This window comes from Pinus tabuliformis, chromosome X (assembly GCF_031772625.1).
Source record: "Pinus tabuliformis cultivar Carrire ecotype Pingquan chromosome X, CPIR1, whole genome shotgun sequence".
Lineage (NCBI taxonomy): Eukaryota > Viridiplantae > Streptophyta > Pinopsida > Pinales > Pinaceae > Pinus > Pinus tabuliformis.
The window spans coordinates 750,778,138-750,806,001 of record NC_142308.1 but is presented as its reverse complement, the minus strand read 5'-3'; positions in this window follow the sequence as shown (position 1 = coordinate 750,806,001).

The window sequence follows — 27,864 nt, the reverse complement described above, 5'->3', positions numbered from 1 at the left end:
ATTGTAATCCCATTATATTGAATATTTTTGTTTCATTATTGCTCCAATCTCTTGGAATATGAGTTGGATTTGAATATTTTTTTCATTGATGAAACACATTATTTCATCTTTCTTTCATTGATGAAACACATATTTGAATCCCTTTTTCGCTGATGAAACACATGGTCATTGTTATGGAACAGATGCATGGGTTTTGGATCTAGTTGCTTGAGGGTTTCAATATTGATTTGAGATTGTTGAGGTTTCGATATCGATTTGAGACTATTGAGGATTCATATAGTTTTTATTCATTTTTCTCCTCATGCAACTGTATCTTTCTATCGATAGTTTGAATCCAATTTTGCATTGAATGTTAAATATTTCAAAAAGGGTGAGTGTTGTGATAAGGGCTGATTATTTCTTGTGATGGAATTTTTATTGTTAGTCGGGGTAACCAGTTAGTTGATGAAACAAGCCTAACTTGTTGTATTTTTGTAATCCTTAGTGACTGGTTCATAAGCGAATCTTTCATGAGCTTTGCTACAAAACCTTTATTATTTCATCCCCTATATTCTCTTGTGACCCATTCTGACATAGTCCTTCATGCTTGTATTACTGGATTGAGACACTAATTGTTCCCTTGTATTGGTAAGAAAAGGATATTTCATTCTTGTCATCTCCAATCTAGGTTGAGTCCAAGATTCATGTTGTTTATTTCAGTACATGTACTACATGGGGTGTAGGTAGTATATTAAGTATAGTCTTTCGAATATAATATACCATTATTTTCAATTATTTTGTTTGTATTCCATGTTGTGTGTTGGATTCTATTTATTGGAGTTGTGATATAATTGTTGTGGGTATGAATCATCTCATGAAGGGTGTGATGAAAGTCTTATTAATTGGTACTTTGCTAAGATTCAACATAACATTTTGATTCTATTTATTGGGCCTTCCACACATATATTTGCAGACATAATGTATGTATGGTTTGAAGATTGAAGGAATGTATTTGCAGTGAGATATTTCGTTAATACATGTGATGCATTCGATCGCAGAATCACTTGATTTATTTTTCTTAGTTGGTGAGGTTGTGATTTTTAATGTTTTATCTAAATTTGAATATTTATGGTAGTTTATTTTTTTAGTAAGTTGCCCTCTTTTTTTTGTAGACGAAGATTGATTAAAGGAGTGAAACTTCAAGTAGAGATCTTGTTTTAAGTTTGTAGGGTGGAAGAATTGTTTATGATTTGATTTGATTTAAGTGAAATTAGATAGGGTACAAAGTCTCTGTGGTACATATAGTATTGTGCCTCGAAGTTAACGATTTTGGATTGACAAAAATAAATGTTGAGTCAAATATAAACCAATAATGCAACCAACAGATGGCTCACGCAATGGCTTTCTACCATGAGCACTATGATTAGTCTACTAGGAGGCTTATATATATAGCCATATTTTGACTACATGTATATTTTTTGATATGACAGTCCCTATGGTCATTTGAGTCTCAGGCACAAGTTTTTGTAAAACCAACATTTGATATATATAAAACTATATATCTGTCAATGTTTCTTCTATGTTATATTATCTCATTTAATTTATGTGATGTGACTTAAATTTAATTTACATGTGTCGCAAATGTCTCTCTAAAACATGATTTTCTAATGCATATGTCAATGTGTTTAGATTTCTAGAAATGTGTTCATATCAGATATAATCAAAATATATTTCCATAAGGCGAACCCTTAAGAAAATATGAATCATATTTGGACTCCTAACTGAATAGACATTAGTCAATTTCAGTACTACAAGTTGTGAGTCAAGTCCCATGACTATACGGTGAATATCATGGGAAATAGAATTAGCCAATAGTTTTATCATTGTGTTATACGTAGTGATATTCTTTGTAGAGTGACTCATAAAAATCCCTTGTAAACTCACTAACTTGTGATTCAGAGCATATGTAGCCCATGTTGCAGAACAAAGTTTATGAGTACTACTACTAGCGCCATCAGCATAACCAACATATGGGTAAAGGGATGTCGACATATGCAAACCAAATGTAAACATAATTAACATAAATTGTAAGAAACTATGAATGGAATCACACTGCAAACACACTCAACACACCTAGATACAACATGTACATAGTGAACTACACAAAAACACTCAAGCATAGTATCTGTCAAGGTACAACCCATTTCTAGGCTACACTAATGGAACACCATTGAAATCAACAGGCTCGTAGGAACCTTTAGTAAGAACGTGTTTAAAAATGTATGGGCCTAGCCACATTTCCTCTAAATTCCCCACTCCCAATTTTTCTGAATCTTGGTCATACAACAAGACAAGGTCACGTTTTGAGATGACATGAGGCTTGACATTCTTGTCATATTGTGCCTTAAAGCATTTCTTATTAGCTTCATTAGCCATCATGACATCATGTCGGGTTTCATCTAAGTGTGTCAGATGTAAGAGATGATCTTATTCTACAAAATTAGAAGGGAGGAGCTCAACAACAAGTCTTAAAGAAGGAATTTCACACTCAATAGGGAGGATTTCTTCCAGACTGTATACCACTTGAAATGGTGTAAACCTAGTAGCAGTCTAAATAGAAGTTTGATATTCCCATAAGGCTGCATAAAGGATAAGATGTTAGCTTGATTTGTGGACCCCTATCATACGTTGAAACATTCTTTTCAAAACTTTATTGATGGCCTCAACTTGGCCATTTTCTTGAGGGTAGTAGGGATTCGAACTCTCATGGGAGAGACCCATCTTCGCAATTAGTTTAGACATCATGTGGTTACAAAAATGTTTCCCATGATCTTTAACTATAGCATGTGTTACACCAAACCTCGTAATGACATGATTTAAAAAGAAGAGAGAAGTTATTTCACTAGTGTATTGTATGTAGGCATCACCTTCGCCCACTTGGTAAAATAGTCAACCGCTATAATGACATATCCATGACCCAAAATTGAGTGAGGGCTACAGGTCATGAAATAAATTCCCCATTTTGCAAATGGTCAAATGGAAATAACATGGTTAAAGGAGTAGGTAGAGCATGGTTTTATGATCGTACATCTAGAAGACATGAAACTTTTGAACCGCGAGAATGCAGTCTTGAAACATAGTAGGCCAAAAGTATTCAGCATGCAAAATATTCTATGCAGTGACATAACTAGACATATGACCACCACATGCCCCAGAATGAAATTAATTCAATACTTTCTTGGCCTCCTCATGTGTGAGCCACCTTCAAAAAATCATATCGATACCGCGAAGATAAAGGGTGTCACCGAGTATAATATAGTTTTTAGCTTGATATCAGATACATCACTGGTTAGAGCGAGATGTATCAGACTAGATTTTTGGGTTTGGAGATACATGATAATGTCACCGTACCATGGGTCGGATGACGTGATCAAGAACAATGACTTGTTCGGAATAGAATCACCAGACATTGTTTCAGTTTCAGCAGTGGGAGGATCGCAAATTAGCTTAACAAAAACTAAGGATTTCTTCGACTTGGATTTCATGAACTCCAAATTTAACTCCTGGAGGATGACAATCCACTTGGAGTACATTTCCCCTAGAAATTTTTGTGATAGGATGTATGTCATAAGGTTTCAATTAGAAACAACCATAGTTTAGTGGAGAAAGATATAGTGGCAGAACCTTTGGACAACTTGGATAGCTGCCAAAGCTAACTTTTCGACATGAGTATATTTGATTTTGGTATCATTCAAGTTCTAACTCAAATAATAAATAAGATGTTTGGTCCCTACATTATTCTCTAGGACTAATACCATAGCAATGGTAGTAAGTACAATGGCAAGATACATGAAGGAATCACGTTGGTAATCTGAGGAATGCAACAAGGATGCCTGAATGGGAACATCTTTCAAGGCATCAAACTCCTTTTGAGTAGTGTTATCCCAATGGGAGGGAATCCCTTTCTTTAACAAGTGAGTAAATCCTTTGATCAGTTTGGTGTATTTTGGAACAAACCTCTGAATAAATATAGCCATACCTTGGAGCCGTTGAAGCTGAAGGAGGGAAGAAGGAGCAGGTAGATCTACTACCACCTGGAATTTTAATGGGTTAATATGAATTCCAAGTTTCGATACAACGAAACCAAGAATTCGACTGGAGCTAAGAAAAAAAACACACTTGTGTGGATTGAGCCTAATTTTATAGTGTTGACAAAATGAAAAGATAGCCCTAAGGTGCATATTATGATCAACACTAACTTTCAAGTGAGTAGGTAGGTCATCCAAATATGGTTATATGATATGTTTTATGTCATGGAAGGCATAATTCATTGCCCTCTAAAACATAGCCCAAAATTGTTTTAATCCGAAAGGGAGTTTGCAATATGAAAATGTGCTCCATGGAAAAATAAATGCAATTTTATGTTGGTCTGTCGAGAGAATGTTGATCTGATTATAGCCAAAAAAACCATCCATAAATGAAAATATTTCACAAACAACACAATCATCAAAAATCTAGTCGATGAATGGGTTAGGATAATTGTCCTTAATATAAGCACTATTAGTGTCCTGATAATCGACACACACACAAATTTTTCCTTGTTTCTTCATGACAAAAATAATGTTTGACACCTAATTAGTTAAATGTATTGGGTAGATGAAACCATTGCATAGAAGTTTTTCAACTTCAGCTTTAATAGTGGAAACCTTATTGGGATGGACTAGACGGAGGCATTATTGAACTAGATTAGCATTAGGATACATCTTAATTTCATGTAAAACAATGTTTGGATCGATACCTAACATATCTTCATAATACCAGGCAAAAACATATCGAAACTCCTGGAAAAGGGTTTTATAGGTCTTGATCTCATCGAGAGAGAAAGAATCATGGATATGTATTTCTCAACAATGTCAGGTTTCATCAAAATGTCAAGAGGGATAGTCTCTTCAATTTTAAAAAAATTATTCTCAGAATTGATACCATGGATGGATACAGAATTCGTAGACATCTCAATGACATTGGGCTGATATAGTTCAAGAATATTATCATCAAAGGAATCTAAAAAGAAGGAATGATGATGATGATCATCCCATGACACATCATTAAACATCATGATCTCGATGATGCTCTCATTAGTGCAAAATGTACGAGATAAGGAATCAGAGGACATGTCGTAATCTAAAGAGTTGTCAACCTAATTGATTGAGTAAGAAAGAGTAGAATGTGCCTCACAGGACGAATAGATGGCATCATAATCAAGCTTATGGGACTGCGGTTACCAAAAGTGTTAATATTGGACTCATCTAGCACTACCCAAGGATCAGCTGGAGTAGTACAGGAAGATATCATGTTGACATGGGAAATTAGATTAGAGTAGTTAGGAGAAGGAGGAGGGAGAGAAATGGTTCCCATGAAGGAGGAATCCTTAAACAATCCTACCCCAACATGTTGATATCAGTGTAGGGTTTATCCCATAAGAGGGTCACTTCCAGTAACTTGAGAATTGGTGGCAAAGAAAGTGATTAGATCAATGGCGACTATACCTCATTTATGAGGGAAAGAAATCATTCTGAAATATGTTGAAATAACAGAAGCCATAGCATAAACCCATATAAGATCTAGTAGAATATTATAAACTAGTGATCTGTCAATAACTTTGACTTCTGAGGATACCATCTCGCCGCCTAATTCTACTTTTACCGAATTTAGAATTCCACAATCCTTGAAGCCTCTTCTGTCAAAATCCTTCAGAGTAGTTTGTGACTCATTCAATTGGGGAGAAACAATGGCATTTCAGCAAGAAAGGGACATGATATAGGTCGAGGCTCCTTTGTCCATAATGGAATGATGGATATTATTACCGTGAATAAAAAATTGAATCATGGAAGCTAATTGGGTTGGAATTCGAGGCATATGATTGTCATGGTTAAAAAATTCTAGGTTGGAATCCAAAGGATCAATGTATCCAATTGCGGAAAAGAAGCCTTCTTCTAGGCGAGGAAATTTTACAACACCTCAAGAGTTGACATAACTAAAGGAGTCTAAGCCAGATCCTAAACTATGTTATAATTCTGAGCAGTGCTTGTGTGAGGGTTGAATGTACATTTATGGATAATGTTGTTGGGAGGGTTAATTTTCAATTTGGTAGGAAACGCATTTGGAGCATGATTCGATGGAGATGCAGTTGAATTAGCAGGTTGATCGGTAGCTTGATCATTCGAGGGATTCATATTGCCATAGTATTTAGTTTGGGTGGCCACCATAACATCATTTTTCAGCTTAGTAGAGGAAAGCACCAAAACTGAGTTAAAGGAAATGGAATCTTGGGCAACCATATTGGTCTCCTAATTCAGAAACAGATCTGTCAACACAGTGAGTGAAGCAGATGATTTAAGGTATTGATTCACTACCGCCTAGTGTGGAAAATCACGAGTTAAATTCTCCTCGTTAAAAATCAAACATGGATAACGAGGTTTCCTCTTTTCTTCATGAGACTGATTGTTTTTATTATCCTACGGAGGATTATCTTTCTTCTTTTTACCTTTTCTTTTCTTCTTAATTCTTGGTTACTCAGAGTTTCCTTTGGAATATTGAACAACATCGATATCGGGAGTAGAAGCCATATGAGTGGTGGAAGGAGGGCTTTGGGCAGCTACAATAAGAGTCAAACCAAATGGTTTACTCATCGATGAGTACTGGTAGAACCAACGATTATTTACTAAGAGGTTGAGGAACAATATTGGAAGGTCACGAAGAATTTGGTATTTTTTATCATAGAGCATGCTAGATTTGGTATAAATAAGATCCAAATATTGGGCATGAGAAGTTACCTTCTCTTCGGTCACAACTCTGCCCTTCGCAACATCTTCAGTGATGGATGGCATAGCTAACAATTCGTTAAGAACAAAAGTTTTAACCAAATGAAGACGACATCTCCACTCATGAATGTGATTTGAAAAGTGAGTGGCATCAGTTTGTTTGAAATTCATTAAAATTTCATTTCCAGTCTCATATCGGAAGGGTAATTGAAATGTGTTGGGAATGTGGTAGCCAAGGCATTGAAATTATCAAATGAAGCTCATGGTAGTTCAACATACCATTTTTTTCATACAAGTGAGTGTGCATTGGAAAAGATGCAAACAAACAGAGTCATCATTGAGAAAGTTCTAAGAACACCAAAAATGATAAGTCATCACGTGTGTAAATGGGTCTTCTCCACAATTTCGTTGAATTTAGGGATATCACTAGGAAATTTTGTGGGAATTGTTGTAACATTATTTTGTATTTTACATTTACATGTCAAAAAGAAAATAAAGAAATAAAGATATATATATATATATATATATATATATATAGATAAAGAAAAATAAAATAAAAAATAAAAAGGGATTAAAAAAAGAATATGAGAACACATGAAAAAATATCAAATGAATCCCTAGAAAAATAAAACTAACAAGAAAATTGAAATTTCCCTTTCAAAATTTGAAAATGTTAATTTTGAGTTTAAACCATGGTTATTATGCTTATTATGTATTTTGATAAAGTTATAATATGAAAAATTTTATTTTTCGGTTGCAAACAAACACCGCGCTAAGGTCAACAACGTCAATTTACTCCACCCAGATCTACAACTAACAAGTAATTTCAGCCCCCCACCCCCCACCCCCCACCCACTCCCGACAGTTAAGATGGCAGGGGGAACCGAAAATTAGTTTCTCTTGAAACTGCCAACGAAAACATGGCATATGCTGCACCATTTCAGGGGGTCACCTCCCAATACCGATTAATGCTTGCACCCCCTCCAAAATACCACCTCTGCTCTCCTACCAATGGCTCGTCCATTCGCCACTCCTTCCCTGCCATACAACCATTACCCCTCACCACTCTCTGTTTTCCACCTATCTCGCCATTTCACTCCTCGTCCATTTCATATATCCATTAACGTTCAAAATCTGTCACCAAATCTCTTATGTACATTATCTCATCAATTCCCATCGCATAGTTGTTTACTAATAAAACCTCTCTGCTCCCCAGATGTTAACTGTGTTGTTACTGAACCAATTCAACTATTATAAATGCTTTGATGCCAATAATTCTTTTCCTTTCATTCATCATTGATCACATAGGAGAAAATAAAATTTCCACCAACTGCCATCTTTTGATAGCAATCTTCTTGCACACAGTCAACAACTTTCATGGGTAATCTTGTTCTTCGTACTTGTTGTCAAGATTTTCTCTAGTATTCTTTTTATATATACTGTTGGGCAGCAGATCCTCCGCATAATAGTTTTGAGGCTTAGAGCCCACAATTTTGGGTATTGGTATTGTAAAGGCTCCACGAAGTGCACAGAGCGCAAATTTTAATGAGTCAATTCTAAGGGTAGTCTACCCTAAAATATTGTAATTTAGTCTAGAATGTGTCAGCCTACCCATGGTCTACGGACCATGGGAATGTATAAATAAAGTGAGGCTCTAGGTATAGTTGGTATCTTTCTGATGTTAAAAAAAGGAATGGGTTTCAGAACTAGATATTCACTCTAAGTCTGTAAGTCTGAGTCGAAGGTTGTAGTAGTAGAAGAGGCTCTGCAGCTGTGTGCACAGAGGCCTGGTAGAGTCCGCAGCTATGTGCACGGGCCCCTGCAGCTGTGCGCGCATGGTAGAAGTGGATTGTAACTGGAAAAGGCATTAAAAAAGATAAGTTGGTTTTGGAATATTGCGTATATGTTTCTATATTTCGGTTTATGCTTTTGTTTATGGTTTATGATTGTGTGCATTGGTTATAAATATTGAAAGTTTGATAAAGACCATTAAAACAAGTTAGATCTATAATAACAATTAGGAATCTAAAAAGTTCCCCTTCATTGAGCTACGTGAAGGTCAAACAGCTACATAGAGCAGCACAAGTGCGCAGATCGGATCGCGACCCCGTCAGACTTCATCAAGATATCCCTAGGGTGCGGAAACCTATTTCCAGCACCTCCCCATACTACCTCGGGTGAGACTGCAAACTGCGTTCCACGGATTGTTGCCGAAAGGGCTGATAGTTTCAGGATTTGCTTGGCTAAACACTTCTAAACCTGGGTCAAGCCCTAATAAGCCAACAAATGGTTCCATTGCTAGGACCGGGATTTGCCTAAGGGATGTCTGATATCGGAACACTGGAGCCCTACAAAGAAGGAAATTAAATATTGGTTGAATTAGAAGCTTCACAAGTTTGTGATACATGAAAAAAAACCCCACTATAGCTGAGAAGAGGTGGCTAGTTTGCTATATATACATGAAAATCCACAAGATCTTCTTCACGACCTTCTCGGCAGAGCTATATCATTGGATCTTAAAGCTAGCCAAAAGCCAGGGAAGGTGCAAGCTCTATCAACCAATAGTGTGGACTCCAAAGTTGGTGCGCAGGCTAGAGGCATCTGAATATAAGATCACTCGGGTTGTAGACCATTGGCTGGATAGGATAATAGAAAGGTTTATCACTGAATTTGCGATAGACATGACTGTAAGCTATAGTGAAGCAAAAAGACACTTTCTCAAGGGACCACGGGGTAAGTACATCAAATCTTTGAATACCTGGATAAGATGTTGTTATATGAAAAACGGGTGATACGAATACATTAATGAGTGGAACATCATGGAGCGAAAAGGTCTACAAAGGTATCAAAGGGTTAGGAAACAATCCTATAATTTCACCTCTGCGAGTGAGTGAGGAAGAGTGTGCTTGGGTTTCTCTGAGGAGTGCAGTCAATTTGATAAGGCAATGCATTCCACAGTTATCATCCCTGCTAACACCACCACTCGCGTCACCTCCTACACCTCCATCCTCACCCACACCACATCCAACAAACCAATTGTTTAGCATGGCGAGTGTGATCAAGCTGCCTGTATTTAGAGGAGTAGGGAATGAAGACCCAAATTAGTTTTGGTTCGTAGTAAGAGCAGTGTGGGAAGCACACAGGGTTACGGATGGTAACATTAAGAAGGCCACATCGGTAAGTGCACTGCAGGATCGTGAACTGACATGGTATATTAAGAACTCGAATGATCACCCAAATGCTGGAATAGTGGAGATCCAGATTGTGTTGAATAGAGAATTTAGCCGGCCGAAATCATAGGCACGGTCGATCATCGGATTTAAGGAGATAACAATGCTTCCAGGAAAATCCCCCTAGGACCTGGATCAGACATTGAAATGTATGATCTGTGAGGCTAATATGACACTGACAGATGCGTAGCACCGCACATGGTTTGTGGCGTCTTTGACACCACACCTGAGGATAGAACTGTCGCAATAGAAGCTCTCAAGCTAGGCAGAAGCATTGGAAATGGCGATGAGGTTGCATGAAACACCGATACAAGATCTGGGTTGGGAGTCCAATAAAACCACGCGCAGCTATAGAACCCATGCTTGGAGATGCAATGTTTGAAGTAGGATAGGGTGCCCCAACCAGAGGCACGCGAAGAAGTGTGGTGTATAAAATGTAAAGGTCAAGGTCACGACAAGGATCATTGTCCAGTATTCGTGAACTATTTGGTAGGAGGGGGACCGATGCCATTGAGACCAGAGGAGCAAGCAGGGCCGAGTGTGACACCCATGCTCTAGTGCATGATTTGTCAGGTGGGAGGAAAGCACATGATGGAAAACTGTCACCTGTTGCAGAAGCATACACAAACTCTGCAACAACTGTTTTGTAATTTTTGTAGGTCAGTGGGCCATGATGAGCGGACATGTTGGAGCTATGAGCTAATGATGGATGGGATCCTAGCTTATCGAATGCAGACAGAAATGCGAGGCTTCGATCCAGCCGCAACAAAAGCACGGAGTGGATTTCAAGGGTGAGGTTGAGGACAAGGAGGAATGGGGCTAGGGAGGGGTCGCAGGAAGCTAATCTATTATAATTGTGGAGGACCCAGGCACTACACTTGTGATTGTACCAACCCAACGAGAATATCTTCTCCATACTGTGAGTAGTTTGATCATGAAATGGTATATTGTCTGACGATGATCACAGAAATGCATGAGAAAGGGGTACTACAGCCTACTCCAACTCAAAATATCCAAATTATGAGGTCTGAACCGTGCAAAGAAGACCCTAATGTAAACATGATGTCAGAGTGGCATGACCACAGGGGAAGATAAAGGGAAGTAGCCTGAGGAAGATACCTGGGTTCGCAAGGCTCCTACAAAGGAACCGGAGTTTGACTTGGAACACGCAAAGGAAACGTTTATGGAAGCTAAGAAGAGCTTCGCGGAGGCCTCTACTTCAGGTAGTAAGGATCAACTAGAAATGGGCCTGGATCCTTGTATGCTAACCACCTTTTTAGAGACATGTATGAAACTGTTGCGCAATAGTAAGGTAGTTAAAGGATTGCAAGAGATTATTGCTAGGTGTGCAAGATCGGATGGATCACGTGTAGTTTAGAAACTGGGAAAGCATGCTCTGCGCACTGGGAGGGAAATGAGATTGACGACGCAAATTGGCGAGTATGAAATGGATCAAGTAATCTTAGACTTGGGTTCAGATGCAAATGTGTTACCGAAACAGACATCGAAACGCATGGGTAGGCTTGCATTACAGTGGTCTCCTATTGAATTACAGATGGTGAACCAACAAAAAGTCTTGCCCATGGGAATATTACAAGGGGTAACAGTGGATATCGAAGGTGCAAGCAAATAGACGGACTTTAAGGTAATAGAGATTATGGATGACAATAACCCATATCCCGCATTGCTAGGAATAGACTGGGCCACGGATATGAATGGGGTCATCAACCTGAAGAAGCGAAAGATGAATTTTGAGAAAAATGCCCTACGCGTAGTAGTTCTTCTAGATCCAGCTGAAAGAGAGCGCTATACTGAGCCCATGTACGATGATGGAAGTGACGACAAGCTGGATTTTATCTACAAGATAACTGCGTGAGACTAGGATTGGACAAATCTGACTGCAAATATAAGGGTCTCATGGGAGCGCATAGGTCCCTACCCTTCGGATTCAGATGAAGAAGACGAACACTGGCACAATCTGTTGAGAAAACTGACAACACTAAACTATAATATGACGACTAAATCAGTGAATTGCATAATATCTCAGGATCAAGATCTACTACATATGATGGGTTGACAGTGGTGGATGAATTCTTGAAAAAGTTTGAGAGTGCAGTACCAGAGCACCAGAGGTTTGATGCATTAAAGTGGGCACTACGTGCAACACCTGGGCGTTGGTGGGGAACACATCAAGGGGACTTTGAAAACTGGCACGACTGTAGGAGGATGATGTAGCTAAGGTTTGGGAAGCTAGAACTACGAATAATTGAGAAATATGATAGAAGCGATGACCAGCACACACACCTCACAAAATGGAGCAAAGCGTATGGAGAAGAACCCTAGCCTGAATGGGTACACTTATTTTATCATACCCTAGATGTCATCCCAAGAAATTGGTATACTAAGACAGAACTCCAACATGGTACAAGCGAATGGGATGTCTTGCGTGAAGGATTTTTTCTAACATTCTCATTTGAAGACCCATGGGTGGATACTATTGAGGATGCGTTGCAAGCTATGAAAGCCTCCATTTTCAAAATACCATAGGAACCATAGGAACTAGTCCAACCGGTATGGTCCCTGCAGTTAAGCCATGCCCTAGAATGTTACAATGTACAAGTGGAAGATGATGATGATGACCCCCAAAATATTAATATTCTATAAACTGAAGGGAGTCGTGAAGTCCGAGGACTGTCAATCGAGGACTCCGACATCACTTCACTGCTGAAAAAAAAATAGGTAAACATTGGTACAGATACAGACCCAAAATATGCAATGCTGGAGGACTATTGGGATGATTCCGGGGTGGATAAGGTCATCGAGTTACTTCACGAATATCAAGAATTGTTCCCGACCAAAATCACAGAGTTAAAAGCGATCCTTGGCAACCTAGGGATGATGAAGATTACTTTGAAACCATACGCGAAGCCAGTTAAGCAGCGTCCTTACCGTTTGAATCTGAAGTATAAGGAAAATGTCTGCAAAGAGTTGCACAAAACGCTTGCAACAGGAATTATTGAACCAGTGGAAGAGTCTGACTGGGTGAGTCCCATGATAGTTCAGGAGAAAAAACAGAAGGGAAAAATTCAAATCTACATGGACCTAAGGAAGCTTAATGATGCCTGTATTCATGATCCATTACCAACACCATTTACGGATGAAGTCTTGGATAATGTTGGGGGACATGAAGCTTAATCATTCACGGATGGGTTCTCTGGGTACAATCAGATCAAGATCACGCCAGAAGATAGGAGCAAGACGTTGTTTTCAGTACACTGTTATGCCGTTTGGGTTGAATAACATGCCAGCGATATTTTCGCACGTAGTGGTGGTCACGTTTAAAGAATTCATCCACAGCGTTTTGGAGGTTTATTTCGATGATTGGATTGTATTTGGGCTAGTCAAGAAACATATAGTGAGCTTACGACTGATGCTAGATATTTGCCAATGACACTAGATTGTGTTGAATCTTAAGAAGTGCACCTTCCTTGTCCCCTTTGGGAATTTGCTCGGCCATGTGGTCTGCAGACAAGGCCTGATGGTGGACCTTGAGAAGATTGTTGTCATTCTCAATCTGGAAGTGCCGCGAAGTGTTAAACAACTCTACACCACGTTGGGGCACACTGGATACTATCGGAAGTTTATTAAGAGCTATGCACAAATCACGGCACCAATGGAACAGTTGTTGAAAAAGGACGCTACATATTGTTGGAATGATGATTGTAAGAAAAGTCTGGAGATTCTCAAGGAAAAAATGGCATCTGCTCCCATTTTGGTTTTCCCAAAATGGGACATCGAATTTCATGTACATGTTGATATGTCGTGTATTGTTTTGGGCGCTATACTCATGCAGGAAGGAGTGTAAGGCATTGATCACCCGATCATGTTAACAAGTCGAAAGTTGTCTAAAGCCGAAAAGAACTATTCTACTACTGAGTGTGAGGGATTTGCAACAGTATATGCACTCTAGAAATATCGCCATTATCTATTTTGTGGGCACTTCAAGATGTATGTCGGTCATTCCGCGTTGAAATACCTGGTGAACAAGCCTGTGTTGGGGGGCCGTATTGTTGTGGGGAAAAATGCCTATGCAGGATGATCCTATCCACCTAAGGTGTGACAGTGCCTTAGCAACAAACAGAAACAGCTATTCTAGTATTCTTCCTTTATGAATTAAGAATGAAGAGAGATGGATGGACTAACCGGTGTCTTCCGTTTGTCCCTCGATCCGGTTTCTCTTCTCTTTGAGAGTTCCCAGCTACTTGCCTTCTCGCTCGCCCAGCTTCAACAGGTTTCTGCAAGATCACAAGAAGAGAACACTACACAAAGACATAGATTCATATTCATAACTAGTTCAGGATTAGAAATAAACTAAACATACTAATGCAATCATACATCAAAGATACATCAGTATATAGGAGAAACCAAGATAGCTTTATTGATGAATAACAAGGTTCAGGAGGAGATACAACCAAGAGGGCTCCAATCTAGCATCTCCTTCCCAGGAAATGAAATTCCTCTCTTCACCTTCCTTCAAAGCATTAAGCACCCAATGATTCCAATCTCAAACCAACAACAATTCTTTGCAATAACAAAATTCCAGCCTCCTGGATCTCATGGAGGAGAGATCCATATATAGATGTTTGGAGAGAGGATGAGTCAGCTTGGGATCTAACTAGTGTCCTCTCCCTCTGTCAGTTCTTGCTTCCACTTGGAGACTAAGATCCTCTTACTCATCACTAGTCGAATTCATTGAGGCAAGTGTCATTGGAGAAGATTCTGGAAGCTTCTAGGGTCTTTCCACCTCGTTGAATGAACTTTCCATTTGTCACTTCCCACTTAGCGCACCCTGGTAGTGCTTCTACCTGCGTTGCAGTGCACCTAGCCAGTGTAATCTATGCATTTTAGCGCAGACAGCTAGTGGAGCCTCTGAATTGATCCTTAATTGACTTGTTTTTGAGCAGTTTCTCGTGGAGAACTTCTGTGAATTGCTGTGGTTTGCTAGCCTTGTTCCTCTAGGGGTAGGAACAACATGTTTAGGGACTTTGGATCCCTTAGATTATGGACATTTCATGCTTTTAGCTGTAAGGCACAAAAATGTCTATAACAGTTGCCCCCTAAAGTACGAGGCCATTTATCGGGTGAAATGCTTTATCAGGAGGATCCGAAGTTCATCCAATGCTAGGAGGAGACCTGTAATAAGATACAATACAATACATTATTTTTCATAATGCTTTCATGATCTAGATGAGGCGGGCATTCTCATGCTCAGCTTTATAAATTCATTTTTCTGTACATAGAATAGACAATTGTCTGATGGTAGACTGATAATTTTGATGAAATTATCATCCTTTGGGTAGGATGATTATCTGCTGCAATATTGTACATGTCAATGTCTTTACCTTTCCTGAATATATATCGCAGCCCGGATGGATGAAACTAGATCCGGGGTCTTCAAACTCGTTCGATCTTCACTCTAAGTACAAGTCGATCCATGTGAGAAATGTTCTGAAGTCGAACATGGAAAGACATCGCTTGATTACCGGTCAATGAGGTAAACCGTTAACAAGCGTGAGAGGAATCACCGATAATGATAATGACCCTCAAGGTACTGCAGTACAATTCACGTGGTGTGAATAAAGGACTTGGCGTTGAACACCACGCAAAATCTTTCGGTCGAAGGTCATTGATGTATACCTGTCGCCGGAAGTGAGAAACTTGCCATTGAGGCATGCAAGCTTCAAAGTACTGAAGGGGTTGTTCCTAGATCAACTTCTTGGATAATGAGCTGATGTCAACAAGAAGCGATCCGTCAAAGGAGGGCCTTAATGTATCCTACATCAATGACACGGAACGGAGCAAATTATTTTGATGGAGGTGAAAACGATCTGATGACATATGATTCAGGGTGGCGGTCATGAAAGGATGAAGGATGATGTATGGCAGTGGATGGGACACGGTTGACTTCTCTGAACAACTTCTCTTGAACATATGGCGACACTTATGCGATGGATCGGTAGCATTACCCCAAATATGGATGGTATGGCGAGACCATGGTGATGTGACCGGTGAATGAAACAACCCAACCCGACTGTGGTACGGAGGAAAAGTGTCATGTTCAAGAGCGACTTGCTACCATCAAAGTTTTCTTGAGTTTCTCCCAATTTTTCCCCAGTCATTGCTGACCAGTACCTCTTTATTTTTGTCAAGCTTGAGGAGGATAACATATGCTTGTTCTATAACTTGCCCTTCGGGCAAGCCCATCGCTATGTTTTAACGAGCCTAGCGATAGTGAAACTCGTTCTCGTCTAAAGACAAGTTTGTCGCTATTTAATGCATTTAACGAGTCTAACGACAAAGATAACTCGGTCCTTTTCATTTTTAGAGAGTCTGAAAAGGTACGTAAAGTCAACTCCGAAAGTACTTTTTCGTCATCTAATCCCTTAAGTCTGAAAAAGTATAAAACAATACAGAAGGGATGAGTTTTCGATAGTTTTAACGAGCCGAATAAAACAAGCGCTCGATCTTTTTGTGCAATAATCCCTCAGGTCCAAAAAGATTAAAATCTAGAGGAGGGATAGCTCTTCCGGTCTCTTTAACGAGCTGGAAGGCCAAAACTCGGCAATCTTTTCATATTTTACGAGTCAGATGAAAAGAGCTTAAAGAAGACTCGTCTTTTGAGGAATGAGTGATAAAACGGGTTAGCAGCTGATTCCAGGTACAGGTTGGAATTTTCCAATCACGGCAGTGTCACAAAGATGGCTAGTGAAATCACTCTTTGCAGCTGTTCCTCAAAATGGGTAAACAATCATATGGAGGTGAACGATCGGCCAATGGAAAAGTGGGGGTGACGGTGCAAACACGACCAAGGATATAATGGCTGATAATGTTACATTCACGATGGTTATTTACCGGAGGGTAGTTCATTTTTTAACGAGCTTAAACGCGGAAAAACGCTGCTCGGTCTTATGTTTATTTTTTAACGAGCATGAACTATGTGCTAAAACTGCTCGATCTTATGTTTATTTTTTAACGAGCATGAACTATGTGCTAAAACTGCTCGACATAAGTTTGCATGCCCCCAGCATAATAATGCAAATCGAGGTGCATGCCCCCCAAGCTTCATTGCATTCAACTTGGTGGTTCGAATGAAGGTTTACCTCCGAGATCTTTGAAAGACTCAACTTGGAAAGGGAGTCATTTCATTTTTTAATGAGGTTGACACAGTAAAAGAACTATCCTCATGACTCCTTCTTTCATTTTTTAATGAGGTTGACACGAGATAAGAACTGTCCTCGGAGCCCACTGTATTTACAGTATTTGATAGAAAATCAAAACTGATGGATGATTAAGGTCGCCGGAATAATCCTCGTGGTGATCCAGAAGATGGGAGCGATGGTGGTAATCTTCCCATGGTGCCTCTCCTATGATCCCTTTGTCTGTAGAATGTACATGCGACCAAGGATTTGTAGAGGTGCCATATTCCTTAGAACTATCTATCCAAACACTCGATGAGCGTTGATTTGGGTTTGCCCCCCAAGCCAAGAAAATTGATTGCTACAATATTTCTATTAGGGCGATGATCCATGCTGACAAAATGTTTAGGAATCTTCTGAATCCATTAGATATAGAAGATTTCATATTGTAGGTTTCCACTGTGGCCACTTCCGCTAGATTACTCGGAGGCGGTAGGGCAAAAGTACCCATTAAGGCAGGGTCTTTTAGGATGCCTACCCCAATATTTTGAAGTGAATGATTTCTTCCATGGATCATTGGAATGCTTCCCGTAACTTGTGAACTGTTGGGGAGAAATGTTTGTTGGTCGACGATTGTAATTCTTCCTTGAAAGGGAAATGCAATCCTCCTGAAGTAGGTCGACACAACTGCGGCCATGGCATATATCCAGGGTCTTCCCAGTAGGATGTTGTAATCAAGGTTTCCATCAATTACTTCAACATCAATTTCTACTGTTTTGCCCCCCAGTTCAACTTGCAAGTTACTTAAAATCCCGTACGGAGTGTATGATCATCCATCAAATGCTTTTATCATTGTTGAAGATCGCGACAAGGGTGGTGAGCCTAAATTTTTCCAGCAACTCATCGACATAATACATGTGGATGCCCCCTCATCAATAATTGTTCGATGAACAGTTTTGTTGAGGGCTTTCACTTGAATAAGGAAAGCTAGTTGAGCTGGTAATTGAGGGTGATATCCTTTATGATCAAAGGCCACAAGATTGGAATCCATTGAGCCAATCCCACCTATTGCTGATAATAAAGCTTGCTTTTGGGAGGGGCAATTTTGCGGTACCTCAAGTGTCGACATAGCGGATGGCGATTGGGCCAAGTCCTCTACTATATTATAATTCTGTGCTACTTTTGCACTAGGATTAAATTTCGATTTGTGTACTACTCCCTTTGGCGACTTTATCATTGGTTCAGGAATGACGGGTGGCACAACTTCGGTCAAAGTTGTCGTCGAACTACTAGGTTGTTCATTAGCCTTGTTATTCGACAGCTGTGGATTCTCGTAATCTTTATTCCTTGTCAAAGCATCATTTTGTTGCTTCGAAATCGACAACATTAGCACTTGGGATCGGGAAGCATTTTGATTAGCAACCAGTTTGGTTCCCAGGTTTGGAAATGGATCAGTCAATACTGCTGAGGTTTTCGAACTCTTAAAGAATTTTTTAAGCTCAGCTTTGTATGGACATTCATTCGTCCAATGGTCCTCATCGCATATTTGATACCCCAAAGGGGGTTTCCTTTGCCCAGAAGGGTTTTCAGAAGCTTTTTCAGGAGATGACTCATCCTGCTTCTTTTTCCTCCCTTTCTTTTTCTTCTTGCCCCCTAGTTGCTTCAGTTTTTTGCCCTTGTCGGTCGACATGGCATTTACTTCCGAGGCAAGAAGTTCGTCTTTTGCATTTTGATCTGAAATCTTACGGGCTTTCTTGGAAGTAGCCTTTGTCGATTTCACGTTTGTCGTGCCAATCACGCCATCGTCGACGTGAGAGTCATTGTTTGATTTAGGAGGAGGAGGAATTGAGAATTCCGGTCTAGGGCGTCAGGTATTTTGTCGTAGAGCGTGCCAGACTGAGTATAGACCAAGTCTAGATATTGCGCACGAGCGATAACTTGCTCTTCCGTTATGACTCCCCCGTTTGCCACATCTTCCGTTATGGCAGGAAGTAACGACTTGATAAACCATTCAGCTAATAGCTGATCGGGTACGTATGTTTTTACCATCCTACGATAACATCGCCACTCATGTATATGATCAGATATGTGAGTGGCCATTGTCTGTTTGAAATTGGTTAGGAGCTCCGTTCCCGTTTCATACCTTATTGGTAATTGAAAATGGGTTAAGAAAGTCGTGGCTAAGGTACTGAAATTGTCGAATGAAGCTCTAGGCAATTCAATATACCATTTTGCCGCTGGACCCGTTAACGTCCTCTGAAAAAGGCGAAGTCTTATCGAATCATCATTCAGGGTGTTTGATGAACACCACAGATGAAATGTCATCACATGATTCGACGGATCTTCACCCGGATTTCCATTAAATTTAGGAATATCTAACGGAAGTTTATGCGGAATCGCTGGCCACCAAGGGGCATAAGCAATTGGATCATTCGTCAGCCAGTTTAGATCTGGTAACTCTAGAGTTGCTACAAAGGGCAACTGTTGATTCAGGTTAGGCGAAGCATAACCAGGATAAGATGGAATCGCCTGAGCAGTGGGTCTTTGCATACCAGCATAATGTATTTGATGCTGGCAACTTTGGAAAGGTTGATGGGCATAACCATTATAGTATGGTTGTTGATAACCGCTTTGGAAATGCAGTTGCCCATTACTTACAAAGACTTGTTGCTCAGGTCCTTGATATGATTGGTGGAATTGCGGTTGTTGAGATTGAACCAGCCCTGGTTGTTGGACCATTTGTTGTTGTCCAATACTGGATGATTGACCAAGATGAGGAGTCATAGTACTTGTTTGAGCCTGAGTCGCTCCAGATAAGGAGGCACTAACCTGAGGTTGTGATTGAGTTGTCGAGACAAGAGGTTGTTGTATTGCAACCTGAGAAACTTGGGGTTGACATACAACAAGTAGCGCTTGTACTTGCGACGCAATCACCATACCAGGTATAGTGGGAATATTCGACACAGGGTGGACTGGTTGCATTGAATATGCAACCCTTGGTTGCTGAGGCAGTATTGGTACCCAACCGCTGGATGTAATTCCAGTTTGACCTGAACTTTGTTGTAAACTCCCATATGGTTGTTCTCTGGGAGGGAACAATGAAAAGGCATACTTCCCTCCATATGGTGGCAATCCAGTACTTAAAGGGCAGATTGGCCTTTGAAGACACATTGGATCAATTTGTTGAGTTTCAACATAAGAAATATCAGATGATAATCCGGATGAAGAAATAGGAACTAACCATGTCGTCGAAGCAGTCCCTGATGAGACTCCGGCTTGTTGTTGATAACTTGCCGGGACAGATGGTATACCATCGAACATCGTTGGGGTAGCAGCAGGAGGCTCTGCCACTGCTGTGTCGGATGACACAGTCCTGGATGTCAATGGTTTTTCAGACATGTCTAGTCTATCCAAAAGATTTTCTAGCGATTCTACAAGAACTTACGATGAAAAGAGACTAACTTCGAAGATCAACGAGGGAATGGTGATGATTATTCCGTTTAAAATAAATTTTAACGACGCTTAGACACAACCTGCTTTTTCAATTTTAAAGAGTCGAGAAAAAGTGAAAGATGACTCTAGTCGCCTTCGATGTTTTAACGAGCCCGAAGTGACAAATGCTCGGATGGACTTTTTCCGTTATAGAGTCTGAAAAAGGCCAAAAGGAACTGCTCTGGAGTTCTAGGTAGAGGGTGTGCCAAACTTTTCGCAAAACCGCAGAATACTTTTTAAGGTACGGGCGGTCAATCTTCCCGAATGCTATGTTCAATGCATTGCGATCAGTAGGGCGGCCGACACGGCTTCCTAAGGATAAAGGTTTTATGCCTATAGGGGTCTCCCAATATATACTCGACAGTACGTGGGAGCACAATCCGTACTGGCGCTATCGTCTCTCAGGAGGAATCACCCAACCATCAGCGAGATCGACAGTCACCAGGTTTTACGACGCCGGAACACGTCTCTAGCCTAGACCTCTATGTTGTGCGTTATGTTACAAAGCGTTGTTAAGTTCATTCAATTTATTTTAGGTTGATCTTTCTTAGAAGTTTGCCTTTTTGGATCACCACGAGATGTATGATACAATTCCTAAATGCAGTCTAAAGATGATAAGCAAGCTTTTATATCTTTTTCAACAATGAAAATCCTAGCTACAAAGGGAAAAGAAAGACACCATCTTTTCTCAAAGAGTGATCAACACACTCTAAATGCACTTTTCCTAAATCAAACATGCAAACTATCAAGATGCAAATGCACAATGCAGGTGTTTGTTTTCCGCTCTCTTAATATTGATGCCTAAAAAGAAAGCTTTTCGTACAACTTTGAATTTGCTTTTAAATGACAAATACAAACAAGTTTACTTTTTCGAAATCAGAAAGGGTAGAAGAGATTACAACACTTAACGATTTTCGAAATGAATACTTGTTTTGACACTCAAAAGAGACAAACTCAAACCAAAAGCAAAAATGAATGTATAACCAACTGTAAACAGCCAATGAACTCTCTCCTAAGATCACAATCAACAGATCTGGATCAAGGGCTACAGGATGACTATTCCACTCTTGCAAAGGAAAACTGTAAATGACGCCACAAAAACATAAAACACTCACAGTCTTTTTGTACAAAAGGAGGCGGAATTAAAGCAGAGAAAAGGAGTTATTAGACAGGTACCTATGCTAGTTACAGGCTATAGAAATCAGAGATCAAAACAAGGCAAAACAGAGCAGAGAACCCCAGCTGCACAAGGCCTAAGCTGGATCAGCGCACCCCCAACACAGAGGTTTTGACATTCAATGTAGGTAGCCTTCACGGGACCTGCGTTGAAATGTAGAACCTCTTCACAGAGTCTACGCTGAAGTAGAAACGAGAGTTCTTCTCTGGGTTCTGGGTCACAGTTTGCTGATTAATCTACGGTTTCAGGCCAAATAAAAGCAACAAGCAAGGTACAATCAAAGGGATGATTTGAGGGAGGGCTAAGATCTATCACAAAGGATCATCAAATCATTTGTGAGTCCATTGTTCAGATCATAGACAAATCTAGTGATTGGATCAAAGCAGCAGTTGTCTACTTTGCATCTGAAAATAGCAGATGCAGTTCGATTGCTGCTCTTGAGTCTATGAAACAAAAAATGATAGAGACACAAATAAAATGATTAAACAGATCTCCCCAGTGGAGTCACCAATTTGTTGTGGGGAAAAATGCCTATGCAGGACGATCCTATCCACCTAAGGTGTGACAGTGCCTTAGCAACAAACAGAAACAGCTATTCTAGTATTCTTCCTTTATGAATTAAGAATGAAGAGAGATGGATGGACTAACCGGTGTCTTCCGTTTGTCCCTCGATCCAGTTTCTCTTCTCTTTGAGAGTTCCCAACTACTTGCCTTCTCGCTCGCCCAGCTTCAACAGGTTTCTGCAAGATCACAAGAAGAGAACACTACACAAAGACATAGATTCATATTCATAACTAGTTCAGGATTAGAAATAAACTAAACATACTAATGCAATCATACATCAAAGATACATCAGTATATAGGAGAAACCAAGATAGCTTTATTGATGAATAACAAGGTTCAGGAGGAGATACAACCAAGAGGGCTCCAATCCAGCATCTCCTTCCCAGCAAATGAAATTCCTATCTTCACCTTCCTTCAAAGCATTAAGCACCCAATGATTCCAATCTCAAACCAACATCAATTCTTTGCAATAACAAAATTCCAGCCTCCTGGATCTCATGGAGGAGAGATCCATATATAGATATTTGGAGAGAGGATGAGTCAGCTTGGGATCTGACTAGTGTCCTCTCCCTCTGTCAGTTCTTGCTTCCACTTGGAGACTAAGAACCTCTTACTCATCACTAGTCGAATTCATTGAGGCAAGTGTCATTGGAGAAGATTCTGGAAGCTTCCAGGGTCTTTCCACCTCGTTGAATGAACTTTCCATTTGTCACTTCCCACTTAGCGCACCCTGGTAGTGCTTCTACCTGCGTTGCAGTGCACCTAGCCAGTGTAATCTCTGCATTTCAGCGCAGATAGCTAGTGGACCCTCTGAATTGATCCTGAATTGACTTGTTTTTGAGCAATTTCTGGTGGAGAACTTCTGTGAATTGCTGTGGTTTGCTAGCCTTGTTCCTCTAGGGGTAGGAACAACATGTTTAGGGACTTTGGATCCATTAGATTATGGACATTTCATGCTTTTAGCTGTAAGGTACAAAAATTTCTATAACACGTATACGTAGATGGTTGTTACTATTTCAAGAATATGACTTCGAGGTCATTGTAAATCTGGGACGCTTGAATGCAGGCCGAGATCGCCTATCACAAATTGAGAACGGAGAGGAGCCAAAAAATTTGGAGGAAGGACTACCTGATGCACAGCTCTATGTAGTGCACATCATGGATGGCCACTTCAAAGATATAATCCATTTCTTAACCACAGGGACCGTGCCACAAGGGTACTCAGTCCAGTAGAAGAAAGAATTGGTGGTACGCACGGCGGATTTTTCTGTTATCACGGGGCACCTCTACAAAATGGGGAATGACGAAATATTACGAAGATATGTGCCCAAATTTTAACGAGGAGAGATCCTCGCAGAAGCACATGGGGGGGGCTGCAGGGGGATATTATGTGGGATAGGCAATAGAACAGAAGATTCTCCGTGCTGGACTATGGTGGCCAACCCTACATGAAGATTCGAAAGCGTACTGTCGGGCCTGTGACGTATATCAACGGACTAGGAAACCATCATGAAGTGATGAAATGCCACTCAATCCATAGATGACACTGCAGCCATTCGAAAAATGGGTGATAGCCTTTGTGGGGCCCATCACACCTCGAGGAAAGATGGTTGTGCGCTATATCATCACCGCGACAGAGTACTTGACTCGATGGGCAAAAGCACAGCCGGTTAAGGACTACACAGCCGCTATAGCTGCAAAATTTTTGTTTGATAATGTGTTAACATGGTTTGGATGCCCAAAAATTCTAATGAGTGACTGCGAAATGCACTTCCTAAATGAAACTACCAGTGCACTCACTAAGGAATTACAGGTGTATCATCAACAAAGTATGTCATACCATCCGCAAGTGAATGGGACAGTAGAAGCCTTCAACAAGATTCTGGGGACTACATTGACCAAAGTTTTTAACACACAACAAAACAATTGGGATTTTCGTATACCTATCGTGCTATGGGCATACCGAACTACATGTAAGAAATTGACGGGTCGGACATCTTTCAGGTTAGTCTATGGTACGGAAGCCGTCATGCTAATGGAATACATTGTACCTAGTTTGTGGATAGCAGCAATGATAGGCATCGTAGACTGCGAAGCTTGGAAGAGAGGCTCGCGCAACTGGAAGAACTTGAGGAAGAACGGTGTTTGGCAGGATTCCTTCAGCAGGTACAGAAACAGTGCGAGAAAGCTTGGCACGATTGCCATATCAAGTTATGCACATTCAAAGTAAACGATTTAGTATTTTTGTATGGCAACAAGTTCAAAAAATTCCCTGGAAAACTCTGAATGCATTGGTTGGGACCATATGTGGTCAAAGAGGTTATAGATGGAGGCATGGTCTAGCTCGGCAAGCTTAATGTAGAGCCCTTCCCAGGAAGAGTAAGTGGTAGTCGTCTGAAGCCCTACATGAGTGGGATAGCTATATGACTAACTAACCGAAGCATAGTCTCAGCACTCGAAGCAGTTGAAAGAAGGTGCAGGACTTTAAACAAGTCTGCCAAAAAGCTGCATGGAAACAGGATTCCGCGTAGGGTGAGTCTATCACAGGAATCACGGTTGTGCATAAGGGACTACGCTGTTGTGCAGACAGGTTGACAAGTGGAAATTGAGGACAATGTTCATGATAATATGGTAAATTTATTGCAATGAGGAGTGGACGGCGGGCAATTAAGACATGAAGTCAGAACTGGATTTGAAATGATCTGCACCAATATTGCATTAATGAGCTAGAAAAAGGGGGAACGATCAAATTTGAATTTCATCAGGTCTATAAATTACAGCTAGTCATCCATTGAACAAACTGTGGCATCTTGAGACTTAAGTTATTGCGCTATCAAATAGGTGTGAACTCATTGAACGTTGACAACTCGAGAGTAAGCCCCATGGTTGTGACATTGCTAAAAGAGTTGCAGAACCTTCAGGACAGTGTAATCTCCACTGCCAAGGCTGTAATGCCGAATCCAATGCAGTGGTGGGAGAAGTGCCAAAAATACCCAAAAAAATAATAGGACTGGTCCGGATGTCGTTGCGAAACCTATGGTCTGGTATGCGATATATGAAAGATAAGGGCAAGATGATGCATCTTGGGATAAAAGATAGAATTCCATTGAAAAGTGCATCACTGGGCCACGTGCCCATGGCGAAACTTGAAGATTGGGACCTCGCAGATATCAACATCTCTCTTACAAAAATGCAACACAAGCCTCAATAGACAATGAGTATACTAGACCAACGATTGCAAGCTTGCTGCTCTTGCCCAAAGAGTTCATGCCTTTGGCATCTCAGCTAGAGCTAAAATCGTATGAGGGGTTGCTTTGTGTTAACCGAGCAGAGTAGAATGAGCATCATCGGTTAAGTGAATTAGTAGAGGCAATGGAGGAGGAGCTTGAAGAGGTGTTGCACGAGGTAAGGATGGAGTAGCAGAACGTAATGCGTCACTCATAGGGATGGTGGACTACAAAGCCTTGGCAGCGCATCTTGCCGCACCGACAAGTGACTTGGGACAAGTCATGATGATTGTGTTGGGGGCGTGTTGGGCAGCAGATCCCCCGCGTAATGGTTTTGGGGCTCAGAGCCCACAATTTTGGGTATTGGTATTGTAAAGGCTCCGTGAAATCCACAGAGTGCGAATTTTAATGAGTCAAGTCTAAGGGTAGTCCACCCTAAAATATTGTAATTTAATCTAGAATGTGTTGGCCTACCCATGGTTTATGGACCATGGGAATGTATAAATAGAGCTAGGCTCCAAGTATAGTTGGTAGCTTTCTGATGTTAAAAAAAGGCATGGATTTCTGAACTAGATATTCGCTCTAAGTCTATAAGTCCAAGTCGAAGGTTGTAGTAGTAGAAGAAGCTCTGCATCTATGTGCACATAGGCCTGGTAGAGTCCATAGCTATGTGCATGGACCCCTGCACCTGTGTGCGCAGGGTAGGAAGTGGATTGTAACTAGAAAAGGCATTAAAAAAGATAAGTTGGTTTTGGAATATTGCGTATCTGTTTCTATATTTCGGTTTATGCTTTTGTTTATGGTTTATGATTGCGTGCATTGGTTATAAATAGTGGAAGTTTGATAAATACCATTAAAACAAGTCAAATCTATAATAATAATTAGGAATCTAGAAACTGCCCCTTCACTAAGCTATGCGAAGGTCAGACAGCTGCGTAGATCAGCACGAGTGTGCAGATCGGATCACAACCCCATCAGACTTCATCAAGACATCCCTAGGGTGTGGAAACCTGGTTCCAGCACCCTCCCATACTACCTCAGGTGAGACTGCAGTCCACATTCCACGGACTATTGTCGAAAGGGCTGGTAGTTTCGAGATTTGTTTGGCTAAACACTTCTGAACTTGGGTCAGGCCCCAATAAGCCAACATATACCATCCTTCACTTTCATGATGTCAAACCATAAAGGACAGGGAAAGGCTATAGAGTTAAATCCCCTCATCCCAGTAATACCAAATTTTGAGAAGGCTCCCTTAATAGATACCCTATACCAAATTATAGAAACCCTATCTGAATTTGACCTCTACGAGCTCCATAAATGGGCAAAATAGAAGTACCTAGATAAAAGTGATGAATTAAGTGTCTAGGAATTCTTTCTCCCACAACTTTTTCCCCCAAACTCACTTATTTCCTGAGTTCTTTTTTTGGTGCCACCTAGATATTTATCGAGTCAAAGGTCAATCATTTCCCAGAACAATGAAGTCATTTTCTCCATTTCCCCTGAAATCATCTGCAAAGCCCTGAAAATTGAATATCAAGCCTCCCATCATCCTTTTCTTACTGATATTTTATTGGAACTATATAACAAACTGACATTCCCTTAGAGAACCCAGATTTTTGAGTATTTTCTTCTTGAAAATGCTTAATTACCCAAGACCAGTCCCTCATATCCAGCTTCAATTTTCCCTTAAATTTCCAAGCGGGTGATTTCTATGGTAACCCAACTGCTTGGGTACCATAATGATCAGTGGGTAGATGAGATAGTGTTAGGATTTTTATCTACTATTGTAGTTGGAAAACAAACCTCCCTCGTTTTTAATTATAGTCATTTTTTGGCCAACTCAATCCATGACCAGTTTGTCAATTTCAAAGTAGAAGGTATCTTTAAGTATCACTTAGTACTAGTTTACCCTCATGTTATATTATCATTCAGACAAATTTAAATTCCCTTTAGAGAAGAAAAAGAGTGAAGGTAATCCCTAGTCAGTTATTCACTCGACTTTTCTGGTTAGAAATAACTCAAGGGGGTACTCTTATACTGATTATATTGATAAATTTGTATATACCTCATTATGTTTGCTAAGTAGTGATGAAAAGAGATTTTTGGGTAAGGCCAAAACCCCTTTTCTTCACAATAATTCAATCTAGAGGCCTGTGGGTTATGGCCCACAAGCCTTAT